Source organism: Pteropus medius, unplaced genomic scaffold (genome assembly GCF_902729225.1).
Source record: "Pteropus medius unplaced genomic scaffold, Ma_sr-lr_union100, whole genome shotgun sequence".
In the NCBI taxonomy this organism is placed as follows: domain Eukaryota; kingdom Metazoa; phylum Chordata; class Mammalia; order Chiroptera; family Pteropodidae; genus Pteropus; species Pteropus medius.
In genome coordinates this window covers 57441518-57446047 of record NW_024349800.1, presented here as the reverse complement: position 1 = coordinate 57446047, position 4530 = coordinate 57441518, and the positions used below count along the sequence as shown (strand labels likewise).

The 4530-nt window shown below is 41.3% G+C and overlaps 1 pseudogene; it reads right to left on the bottom strand.

Annotated features, from left to right (window-relative positions):
• Positions 1-3958: 3958 nt before the first annotated feature.
• On the bottom strand, positions 3959-4077 carry LOC120622473 (uncharacterized; annotated as a pseudogene).
• Between the last annotated feature and the right edge of the window lie 453 nt (positions 4078-4530).

The window sequence follows — 4530 nt, the reverse complement described above, 5'->3', positions numbered from 1 at the left end:
CCCAATCCATTTCACAGATGGGGAAGCTGAGGCACAGAGAGGTTAAGCAACATCTCAAAGGTCACACAGCAAGGAATAGTGAAGCTGGACTCAGGTCTTGTCCCAGAGTCCGACCTCTTAGAACACTATCCTCCTTCTCATGGTAAAAATATTCACTTCTTCTCAGGAAAGCAGTTCATTTCTTCTTGGAATTCTGGGGGATTTGGAGCTGTTATGTTGGTGCCCAGCTATGTGGCCTTGCCAAGTCACTTGGCCTCTTTGAGACAAGTATGTTTATTTGAAATACTTGGTGGGACTGGGGGAGGACTGAGAAAGTGGGTGTGATGTTGTTAAGTGCTTACCATGTCGCCCGGCATATTGAAGGCACGCAGACATCTCATACATAATTGTTGTTATTACGGTTTCAGTGTGAGAATAAAAAAAGAAAAAAAGCCCCATGCCCTTTCTTGCTGGTGGTTTGCACTTGGTAGCATCCACGTGGTGACTCTTGGGACAGAAAACGTCGCGCAAAGTGGTTGGTTCTCACACTCATCCCTGCCTTCAGCATCATCATAAATTTTTCCCAGACCTCTCCTGCCGAGCAGCCCCTCCCAGCACAGAGCTTTGGGGTTTGGTAGATCGAATTCCAATCTCCACGCTCCCTCTTCCTGTGAGCCTCAGTTCCCGAAGCTAAGAAATGTGGGTGATCACATTTGCCTTGCTGAGGATTAACCCTGGCGAGGATTAAGGGAAATAATATGGCTAGTGACCAGCAGGACACCTGACACGTAGTAGGAATTCAGCAAGTGTAGCTACAAATGCGTTTTCCATCCACGCTGGGAAGCTGGTGCTATGCGGTGCTGAAATCATTTGCTCTGTGCCTTCCACTCGCTGCTCCTTGTCCTTCCCCAGGGGACCACACAGCCTGAGACTAATCCCTCTTTCACATGACAGCCCCCAGGCATGTGAAGGCAGTTGAATGTTCTTTTCTCCAGGCCAAACGGCTCAAATCTTCAACTATTTTTTTCCCATGCGGGATTTTGGTCATTTTGCTGTACTGTCGTCCCTCTCAGTGATATTACACATTTAATATCTATGTGGTCAATTTTTATTTATCGGATTGTGACCGAACCCTGGATGCTTTCAATAATTCCAGGGCTGGGGAAGGAATCTAGGATCAAATGCTCCATTTGCAGGGGCAGCCACCAGCATACCGAAAGAACCCTGTATGAAGCAGAAGCAAAATGACAATCACTGCTCCTGTTTGACCTCTGGGGACCAGAGAGTCATTTAGAGCTTGAAACATGGGATGTAAATGAGTGTCTGCCTACTCCCTGGCTTCAGGAAAATGGCTTTCAATTTCTAAGGTGATTACAGTAAATTATACCTGGAAGAGAGAACCTACAATGATGTCTCAAAGTGCCATGAATTAATCGAAGAGCACGCGATGTACACACATGTGCCTTGGAAGTGGAGAAGAAAGATGGAGACAGGCAAAGAGAGTATTTAATACATTAATTAGGCACAGAAAGGAGCTTAGTCGTCCCTTTATTGTGACAATTTCTGAGTGCCTATGTCTTAAGTATAGGAATAATATAGGTAATCATTAGCATCTCTTTACCTGCGGTTTTTAGAATTGAATATATTATCTTAATATAACTTTCATGGACACTTAATAGCAGCGACAGAGCTTCTTCTGAGTCTGAGAACATACCATGAATTAAGCGTGGTGATCCAAATTAAGAAAATGAACTAGGCTGTAGTTTCTTTTCTAAAAAGGGGCTGGTACGTCCGTGAATTCCCAGGATGAAATTAAAGAGGGAGATCTTGTAAGACCCTCGACGAAGGAGGAATTTTGCATTCTTTACTTAGAGTCCAAAAAAAAAAAAAAAAAAGCTAGGAAATTGACATAAGGACAGCAATATAGGCCAGAGGAGGAAAAGTTCAATGAATGAAGATCATTTAACCGAAAAAGGCCGACCCGAAGTGGTTCTAATGAGTGTTGGGGGACATGAATGGGCATCGTTCAGCAGGGAGCCACGCTTTGTCTGTGGGTTGAGAACAGATCAAGCAAGACAGGGGTGACGTGTAGCACCAAGGACTAAGGCGAACCGTCAGTGAGAAGATTCTGGGAGCGAGGCTGGCCATCTACGAAGGATTATTGAGGGAAGTCAGAAAACAACATTGACTAGAAATTTTCTAAGTTCAAACTCATGTTTTCAGAATGACGTAGGTTTGGGTCCTGCTGGGAGGTGAATCAGGTGACTCTGAGATGCTTTGCCATGAAACTCGTTCACTGTCCCCAAACTGGGAATGTTTCCTAGCGATGAGATCAGTGGGTACCTGAGGAATTTCGTGAGGATGGGGACCGAAGCCTCTATGTGGGAGCTGGCAGCTCCAGGCGGGCCACACAAGGGTTCTGCTGAGAATGCTTTGTCCTGGGGTCTCCCACAGAAGGGGTTTCAGAGTTAGGAGGGCAGACCTAGGCTTTCTCGGCTTCAAAGCTGGCTCTGTGCTTCCCAACTGCAAAGGACGTTGTTAAACTCAAACGTTAGGAGATGGGTTCTTGTAATACAGTTACCATTTTCTTATTGATAACTCACCAAAAAAAAAAGGTCAGCTAGTTTTCTAAATTTTTTAAACGATTTAAAATGATGCTTGCTATTGGTAGGAAAGTATAAACATCTATACATATACATACATATATACATGTATATTCATATATGATCTTACTAACTTATTCACAATGGTTATATTCTATGAAGTCTCTGCGAACATTGAACCATCGCTCTTGGGAAAATACAGGGTTAGGTTTCTGTGAGCTTCCGGTCACAGCCTTTTTGTCAACTGAACAATCCTTAGCCTTGTTTCATCTGTGTTTCTATTTAAAGGCAACTTTTTATTTATTTATTTATTTATCTATCTATCTATTTACTTATTTATGTATTTATGTATGTATGTATGTATGTATGTATGTATGTATGTATGTATTTATGTATTTATTTAAAATGACAGTTTATTTTTTTCATACTATAGATACATAATTTTTTTTATATTTTATGTTTCTATTTCCCCCCTCCTCCCTCCCCTTTCCCTCTGGTAACCACTAGTCCATTGTCCATGTCCATGAGTCTCTGTTTTTCCTGTTTATTTGTTGCGTGTAGGTTTATATCCCACATATGTGATATCATATGATTTTCCAACCTTTTCTGTCTGGCTTATTTCACTTCGTATGATTATTTCAAGGTCCATCCATGTTGTTGCAAATGGCAGTATTTCATCTCTTCTTATGGCTGAGTAATATTCCATTGCATATATGTGCCACAGCTTCTTTAGCCAGTCATCTATCCTAGGACACTTCGGTTGCTTCCATGTCCTTGGCCACTGTGAATAATGCTGCTATGAACTTTGGTGTGCAAATATCTTTTTTAATATGAATTTTCAAGTCTTTGGGGTAAATATCCAGCAGAGGGATTGCTGGATCACATGGTAGGTCAATTCTTAGTTTTTTGAGGAGCCTCCAGACTGTTTTCCATAGTGGCTGTACCAATTTGCAGTCCCACCAGCAGTGTATGAGGGTTCCTATTTCTCCACATCCTCTCCAACATTTGTTATTACTTGTCTTGTTGATTATAGCCATTCTAACAGGTGCGAGATGGTATCTCATTGTAGTTTTGATTTACATTTCCCTAATAGCTAGCGATGTTGATCATCTTTTCATATATTTGTTGGCCATTTGTATGTCCTCTAAGGAGAAGTGTCTGTTTAGGTCCTCTGCCTATTTTTTGTTTGGATTGTTTGTCTTTTTGCTGTTATTGAGTGTGTGTGTGTGTGTGTGTCTATATATATATATATATATATATATATATATATATATATATATATATATATATATATATTTTAGGCGAGGCAACCCTTGATTGACCTCACAGATTACAAGGACCTTGTCAGCTTACAATTCCTTATTTCTTATTATTTACGTCTATAGCACCTGGTCTTGCTAGGTGGTCTCCCATCCAAGTACTAACCAAGCCCAACCCTGCTTAGCTTCTGAGATCAGACGGGATTGGACTTGTTCAGGGTGGCATGGCCGTAGACAAAGACACCTTATTTAATATATATTGTTGGTTTATTAACCATGAACTGAGGACCAACAGCACTGTAACTCGTGCCTGAACGAAGCTTATCCAACACACGTATTTTGCTTGAGGGCCATTTTAAACAGAAAGTGACCGACCGAAAAGCACAAACCTGCAAAAAGCACAGCACTAGATAGACCAAGAAAAGGACATTTCTTACAGTAGGAGAACTGAGGCAAGAAGGCAGAGCATCTCCTCATTTAGCCTCAGCTGGGAACATGGGCATTGGGTGACTCAGATTTGTCACCATTCTTTCCATGTAGAGGAACGACCATAAAAGCGCTGTATTGATTTTGAGATTACAAATAAAATGTAGTCAGTAAGCAAATTTGTAAATAAGGAATCCCAAATAATGAGGATCGACTGTGAAATTAACAGAAAATTGATAATGTGCCTACAGAATGACAATTGT